The sequence below is a fragment of the Lepus europaeus genome, chromosome 1 (assembly GCF_033115175.1).
Source record: "Lepus europaeus isolate LE1 chromosome 1, mLepTim1.pri, whole genome shotgun sequence".
NCBI classification, from domain to species: domain Eukaryota; kingdom Metazoa; phylum Chordata; class Mammalia; order Lagomorpha; family Leporidae; genus Lepus; species Lepus europaeus.
This window is the reverse complement of record NC_084827.1, coordinates 55,995,698-56,004,401: the sequence shown is the minus strand read 5'-3', so window position 1 is coordinate 56,004,401 and position 8,704 is coordinate 55,995,698. Positions and strand designations below refer to the sequence as shown.

Sequence of the window (8,704 nt, the reverse complement as noted above, 5' to 3'; positions counted from 1 at the left end):
GCCTAGAAATAATCTAAATGCTACATGAATAGAAGAGTTGTGAAAAAGTCATGATACATTTACCTTATTAAATGATTGACAGCCATAAAAGTTGTAAATGATATCTTTAAGTATTAACCTTGAAAATTCTCCCTAATATTTTTAACTGAAAAAATGTAAGTTCAGAAGCAATAAGTGTAAGATGTAATTGTGCTGAAACAATTAAGAAAACAAATTTATGTATTTTATTTGCAAGATCACAAAAATACTAAAACTTTAATTTAGAATTAAATTTGAAAAAATTTGATTCTTCCTGCTGTTTTTCTTTCTCTATGACCTAAAAAAAAGTTGAAAAGCTGCTTACACAGTCTTCTGCAATACCCAGAATAATTTCTTATCTGTTGAGATTTTTGTCTGTAAAATCTCTCGCTTAGCAAAAAGATCTTTTTGATCTGCAGATTATGCTTTCAACATCCTGTCTGTCACTGTATTATTTTCAGTTCACTTCTCACCGCATTACCTGCATCCTTTGCCCTCTAGTCGTAGACTCTACAGTACCAAAAAGCTTCCCAAAAAATTCATCTTGGCTTGAGACAAACGGAAAGCCAATTTCCCATCATTATCCCAAAATATCATTCCAAACTATGATTCCAAAGAGATTTGGAAGGAAGACTTTATAGATACACACTAACATCACAGATTACCCATATCTGTGGCTAACAAGTTAATGCAAAGGTCAAAATGTAATTAGTTCGTTGAGTTTCACAATTTGGTGCAACACAATGAGTGATTTATGGTGAAGAGAGAAGTGTTGTCCAAGGGCAACAGAAAACTATACATGGGTTTTGGTATAATGGAGTAAAGTACTGTGACATAGTAGGCTGGCACTGTAACATAGTAGGCTAAGCTTCTGCCTGCAGTGCCGGCACCCCATATGGGTTCCAGTTCACGTCCCAGCTGCTCCTCTTCCTATCCAGCTCTCTGTTTATAGGCTGGAAAAGCAGTGGAAGGTGCTCGGGCCCCTGCAGCCATGGGGGAGACCCAGGAAAAGCCCCTGACTCCTGGCTTCAGATTGGCCCAGCTCCTACCATTGTGGCCATTTAGGGAGAGAACCAGTGGATGGAAGACCTACCTTTCTCTCTCTCTCTCTCTCTCTCTCTCTCTCTCTCTCCTCTCTCTCTTTCTGTCTCTGTAACTCTACCTCTCAAATAAAATAAATAACTTTAAAATACTGTGACTTGGGTTTCTAAAGGATCATTTCTGCTGCTCCATGAAGAATCTATTTCAGAGGAGCTCCCTTGGATACAGCTACTGCTGTACAGCAGAAGATGATGGATGCTGGGACATAGGAAGAGGAGAGAGGCACCAGACACACCACAGAGCAGTCACAGCATTCACTGATGGACTGAATGAGGTGGTAAGGAAACGACAGAAGTCAAGGTTTACTCGTAGGTTGTACATGTCATTCCTAGTGCCCCTGGAGATTCTAGTCATCAGAGGACTGTTGCAGAATGACAAAGCACTGAGACATCCAAAGAAAACTAGGGAAGAACAGGGCCATGATATACAAAAGTACAGTGTATTTCAGAAGGAAGTGGTCAACAGTATCCAAGGCAGCTGAGAGGTCAGGGATGAACAAGGGCAAAACTTGGCCATTGAATTCAGCCAGAAGGAAGTCTAGGGTACCTTTGGCCCACAATTAAGAAGCTGAGTAGGCCTGCGCCACAACTCACTTGGCTAATGCTCCGCCTGCGTCACCGGTACCCCAGGTTCTAGTCCCGGTTGGGGCACTGGGTTCTGTCCCCGGTTGCTCCTCTTCCAGTCCAGCTCTCTCCTGTGGCCAGGGAAGGCAGTGGAGGATGGCCCAAGACCTTGGGCCCCGCACCCGCATGGGAGACCAGGAGAAGCACCTGGCTCCTGCCATCGGATCAGCGTGGTGCGCTGGCCTCAGCACGCCGGCCGCAGTGGCCATTGGAGGGTGAACCAACGGTAAAGGAAGACCTTTCTCTCTGTCTCTCTCTCTCTTTCTCACTGTCCACTCTGCCTGTCAAAAAAAAAAAAAGAAGAAGCAGCTGAGTAAAACAGGCCAAAGAGGAGAGAAGTAGGGAAAGAAAGCACTGAACATAACATTTGCTTGGGAAGATTTGTTGAAAAGGAAAACAGAAATGAAGCAGTAGATGAAAGAGAATATTGGATTACTGAATGGTTACTCACAGCTAGATCTTACTAGAGTCTATTTTACATTAAAATTAATGATCTGTAGAGAAAAAAATGAAAGAAGAGAGAGAAGAAACTGCAGCAACGAAGTCCCCAACCGTGGCAGGAAAGCCTGAGCGAGGACACAGATATAAGGCTTGTCCCACTGTCAGGAGAAGGCACCACGAGCCAGAGTACAGAGGCAGACGTAGAGGGGAGCTGAGTGTAGCAGAGAGACAAGGGCTGACCTCCAGGGACTGCTCTTTCCCCCACTCAAGTGTGAGGCAAAGTCTGAAGCTGAGAGCCTGCATGGGACGACTTTCTGAAACAGAAGCAATGTGACAGTGGTGATCATTCATGGAAGCCATCACCCTCGTGTGCTGCTCTACAGCGCACAGGGACTGGATGATGGAGGTATGGTTGTTTCTGTTTTACAGACCAGAGTGGCCTATTAGATGCTGAAGGGTTTACCAGACCCCTCCCATTCATTAGTGATGAAGTCAGCTGAAATTAAATCCAAGTATGTCTGACTTCAAAGCCTGCCAGTGTTGGGTGTGCTGAAGTCTGGGTCCCAAGTGTGACTGTATCAGAGAGGCAGTGGAATCTTAAAGAGTTTGGAAGAGAATTAGGTTTCCCGGGCATCACCCTCTGCAGAAATTAATGAAGTTCTCAGGGCGTCCCAGTTAGTTCCCACAAGAACAAGTGGCAATGAAAAGACTGAGCTTGGCCCTTGAATCCCTCTTGCTTTCTCTCTCACCATGTGACTGCTTTGTTCCTGTGGCATGTGCTCCCACCAGGATGGCATCTGCCATGGTGTAATATAGCCAGAAATCAACTCACTACAAGCCAAAACTGTGGGATACCCAACGCTGGAACTTGGCCTCTGAAACTGTGTGCTAAATAAGCCTCTTTTCTTCACACTTTACCTGGTTTCAGGGATTGTGTTATAGCCACAGAAAATCATGTGAGAAAATGCCCTTTCAATAAATAATGATAATAGTAGCTGCTTTCTGTTTTCCCCCAAAGTACTTAGGGGTGGTAAAGCAGAGCACTTCTAAGGATAATTCCAAGGTCATGTCAAAACCACATTTTGGCAGCAATGAGGAGAAAATGTATAAAAGTAATCCATTGATGCTCCTGGCAAGCAATTATCCCATTACATATCGATGACTCTGAAATCGTTGTTCAAAGTTTAATTTTAATAGATTTTCTTATCTTGATTGCTTAGTAGAAACTAAATAAGATGATAATCCATAAAATGACCTGAATAAGCTTTGCAATTTTTATTCAAAATGAGTTTCTATACATCAACCAATTGATGAAACCAGCAATGATCACAGCCTTGGGTAACAAAAATGCCTTGAGTCTAGTGCCAAAACAGTGTCAAAGAAAATAAATGTCCTGTAGGGAATGTCTTTAAAAGCTCATCACCTTATAAATCAACCTGCGCGAATCAAATATGATAATTAACATGAAAGATGTCTAAATGTGTTTCCTGAAAAAGTAATGCAAGAAAATAACGGATTTTTTTCCTACTTGAACAAGGCAAGGGAAAACAGAAATAGTGGGTTATATTGGACAATTTATGCTAAACAAATATAATTGTTCTGAGGATAAGAATTCAAGATGAGTACATGGAGTAAGTAGTGTGCACATGTTTATGTGACTATATGCATGCACACATATTACACAAAACTGCACATAACATATATGCAAATATATTTGAAAGATGTGATATAGATTTAATCCAAGTCAACTTGATAGATAGATAGATTAACTTATTATGTAACTTAGAAGACAACTAACATGGAACTCTGTAATTCAGGAGAAAACCATAGACATATTGAATTCGGTCAGTCAAATGTGAGATCATTTGAGGGAAACTTTTTTTAATAAAGAAGAGAGAAAACTTTTAAACAGTTTAACACAGGGAATTATAGCTGATCCTGTCAGATTAAAGAAGTCCCATTTAAAACGTCCATCTACTTGTCCAGAGATATACAATACCTAATCTGCATATGCAGTATCCTTTATGAAGCACAATTCTCATATGCAAGCAGTCTTTCAAACATATAAATACAAAGAAAATGAAATCACTCATTAAAAACTGCATCAAATGAAGTATATTTAAATGTAAATTTATGTTGTTGCTGGCAATAACATATGTCCAATGAAAACCAAAAGCTAAAAAAGCAGTTACAATTCCTACTTGAGTGGACAGTTACAACAATCATTTTCTGCAATGACCAGTGTATTTTCATTTATCATTAACTACTCTGAACTTACTATGAGATGTAGTCAAAGACAGAAGAGAAGACATAGGAAGAACATTCCTTTTTTGGAGATGAAACCCTCCAGAATCAGCATGGGAAACATGTATCCTGTTGATTTTACATAGGGAAAAATTAATATAGTCAATTTCAACTCATGCTTAGTTGACTTAATTTTTTAATTGATTTGCTTGGTGTCATTCTTCTAAATCAAGTGTGTTTAATTCTTCTTCTAGTTCATCCAAATCTTCCACAATAAAAAGATTTTTGTCAACAGGAATGGCATCAATGGCTCCATTTTCTTGCCCTTCCCTTCTCTGTCTTCTTCCAGATCACTTCTTTCACCATTGCCTGTCAGCCCTACCACCAGAAGCTTCGCCTCTAATTTGTTTTCAGCTTTATCTGAAGTGTATGTGCTGAATCAAAACTGGCTGCAGTAATACTTATCTCATCTACATCTCTTGGGATGTACTAGCTTAAATCTATGTCATTTACATTCATTGGATCAACCTCATCACCACCTGTTCCCTGGGTTTAACAGGTATCATCTGCTTCTTGATCATCATCACTGACCAATTCAGGACGAAATTCAAATATTTCACAACCACCGATCACTAGTGCTTTGCCTGCTTTGAACTCAGCTTTTTTCTTTCCATACTTTGTTCAAGTCTACCAATCTTTTTTTTTATCTTTTCATTTTTCTCCATGCAAGAAAATATTCTAGAGTGATTTTTCTAACATTTGGGTCTAGGGCAGAACACTCTTCTTTAACTAGATCTTCTGATGAAATTTCATCTTCTCTTCTTTCTTTTTGTCTTTTTTTCAACACAAATCCAGGAGGAAGTGCATAGTGATACATGCAATTGTCACCCCCTCCAGAGCAAAACCAAAAGCAACCATACTTGTTGTTTTCAATGACTTTAAATAAATGTTTGCACACTATTTGAGTTTTTTATTTTTTCTTTTCTTCCTCGCTGTGCTTTTTGTTCACTGCATCTTCCACCTTTTTTAACTCAATTATCCATAGTGTCTTTTTCAAGTTCTTCATCTGTTTTTTTAAAGATTTATTTTATTTATTTTAAAGGTAGAACTACAGAGAGGCAAAGGCAGAGACAGAGAGGTCTTACATCCACTGGTTCTCTCCTCAAATGGCTGCAATGGCGGAAGCTGGGCAGATCCGAAATCAGGAGCCAGGAGTTTCTTCCAGGTCTTCCACACGAGTTCAGGGGCCCAAGGACTTGGACCATCTTTCACTGCTTTCCTAGACCATAGCAGAGAGCTGGATTGAATGTGGAGCTGCAGGGACTCGAACTGGCACCCAAATGGGATGCCAGCACTGCAGGCGATGGCTTTACCCACTACACCACAGTGCCATCCCCAAGTTCTTCTCTTGCATCAATGTAAGCACTTCACTTTTCACATTTTCTCTCCAGAGTCAAGTCATGAGAGAACTTACACTTATCTCCTTTAGTACATTGTCCTTGCTTGAAAAATATACAAACCATGGAATGATATCTGCACCTTCACTAATTTTTTGAGCAGCAACTACAGGTTTGAAGAGCTCATTTAGTTCCTGTAATCCCTTCTTCTTTTCATCTTTCTTCAATTTCTTCTCAACTTCACTTTGTGCTCCCTGACGTGGATTTTGTTGACTGAATTAAACCTGATGAGTGACAGCTTTGATAAACTTCTGTTGCTTTGCTCCATTCTCATTCTTTAGATCAAAAGTTTTGTCTTTGAGAATCTTTTCCTTCTTTTTCTGCTCTGCCTTCTTGCTGCCCTAGGCCTGAGCCTGTTTCTTAAGGCCCAATGCAGAGAGAAGAGGCACCAGCCAGTCTTAAATGCAACTGGATTCTGTCAGGGGATCTGGCCCAGCCACTAGAGGAGGAAGACCCAGCTGCCATGGCCGCCACATGGCACAGAAGATTGAGAGTAATATATATTTTTACTTACAATAGGAAATAGAGGTTTTCTTAGGACTATAAATTCAACATTCCAAGAATTCAAGTAAGTTAGAGAATTCAGACAAACACCATCCAGTAAAGATAACCCAGGGAAATGATAAATGTTAGGCATGAATTTGTCAATATTCTGAGTCCAGATGGACTTATTATTTCATAAATAATCCTAGACATAATGCATCTGCAGAGTTTAAGTTTACAGGAGTAATAATAGTAAAATAGCTACTCTTCAACCAGTCCTTCTTTGTGAATAATGGTCATGCTCTTCAAAATAATATCTTAATTCATGTAATGAAAATAAGCACATTATCTCCATTTAGCGGGAGCAAAACAGAGGCTCTGAGAACTAGAATTGAGACTGCTTGCTGGAATCAGAATTATAAAAAGTAGTGAACTAAAATTAAATCCTCCTCAAGCTCTTGATTATGTCAACCCTCTCCCTCTCCCTCTCCCTCTCCCTCTCCCTCTCTCTCCCTCCCTCTCTTTCTCTTTCTCTGTTTCTTTCTCTTTCTCTCTCTCCCCCCCTTTCTCTTTCTCTCTCTCCCCCCTCCCTCCCTCTCTCTCCCTCTCTCACTGGCACCGCTGAATCTGTAGGAAAGATCTTGCAAAAGGCAGGTATCCAGTCCTTCCCTGATCACCCCAACACTGCCAGTCCTGGAACCCTGCCTTCTCCTTGGTGTCCCATCATTGCTGACACAGAGCTGCTGTGCCCTTAGCCTATATTTATCAGGAGTTTTAACCCCCATCCAGTTTCGCCTCCACCTCCCTTGCCATTTACTCCAAGCCCACATTTGCCACCAATCACCTGCCATGTTTTCGTCTAGGTTCTGTCTGTGTGTCTATACGTGTATGAGGGTACTTCAAAAAGTTATGCAAATTGAAACTCAAAGTTAAGTTTATTCTGGTGCAAAAAAATTTGAAATCCATGTATATGTCAGCTATTCAATAAGTTCATACAAAAATACTCATATGTAGTATGTATAGTAAGTGCACTTTTGTATGTGTGCATGTGTGTGTACAGTATATGCACTTGTGTATACATCTTTATACTTTATGTTCATAGCATGTTGACTTGCGCATACATGCATTTGTGTATATTATGTATATTTGTGCATATGTGCATCTGTGTGTATAGTGTGTGTATTTGCGCATGCATGTGTATGTGTGTTCCTGTCTATAGTATATTTACTTGTACATGTGTGATATGTGGGCTTGTAGGTTTCCATGTGTGTATGTATGCGTGTGAGTCTGTGTGCGTGAGTGTATGTGTGCCTGTGCATTTACTGAGGGATGGCAGTGAGGCCATGGGCGTTAATGTTGATTAGTGTCTCCATGATTTACTTCTAGTTCTTGGACTGCTTCTACAACTTCCATTCCAGTGTTCTCAGTGGGGCCAATTTTGGGTGTTGTCCATGGTTTTGGACAATGCCTGGAGACTACCATCATCCCCACAGCTGGAAGGAGTACCATTCATATCCAAGGGTGATGACCAGGACGCTGCCCAACACTCTACAACCTGCAGGCTAGCCTTGCCAGCAGCGCAGCACCCTACCCAGATGGCCATGGTGCGGAAGTTGGAGGCCCTGCTGCATTCTCTTGCACCCCAACAGGGAAGGCATCTGCAAGGGCCTGGATCATCACTCCTCCCTCTGGCAGCCATGCCTCCCTGTCTCATTATGCTGGCTGCCTCCTGCCAGAGAAGCAGAACTTTAGCCAAATCACATCACCCTGAAAAGCTGTGTGTGACATCCAAATTCTTCAGCAGAATGGGATTCAAGGTCTCCTTGTTTCTTTGTCAGCAGACTTTTCCAATCTAACTTCCATTACTCCTCTCCATGCTTGCTATGGCAAAAATATGGACAAAACTCAATTCTGTGCTTTTACTTCTGACGGTCTCCTTTTTTCCTACATGTTAGGAAATTCACATTCCCTGAAGGTCCTCCCCCCCCCCACACACACACACACATACACACACTACCCTGGTTCCCTTACTTAGGAGTGTGGCTTCCCTCTCCAGGGAAGTGGCACCTGTCACTGTCCTGAGCCACTCACATCACATGCTGGTTGGTGTCTTTCTTACATGAGAATTGTGTTCTTGACTGGAAAGATCCAAGAATACCTTCAGAGAGAGTGATAAATGATTACTGAACAGAAGAATAATGAAGTTAGTTAATGTCAGTAAAATTTTAGATTAAAAGAGAAGGGGTATTAATACATTTCTAAATTTCTGTCACAAAAAAGAGCTTAATAAATAATCCATTGATTGCATGTATAAGTTAATTCATAAATTGAATGAAC

At 40.9% G+C, this 8,704-nt stretch overlaps 1 pseudogene; it reads right to left on the bottom strand.

The window, feature by feature from the left end:
- Nucleotides 1–4,642: 4,642 nt before the first annotated feature.
- On the bottom strand, nt 4,643–7,218 carry LOC133762660 (zinc finger CCCH domain-containing protein 15-like; annotated as a pseudogene).
- Between the last annotated feature and the right edge of the window lie 1,486 nt (nt 7,219–8,704).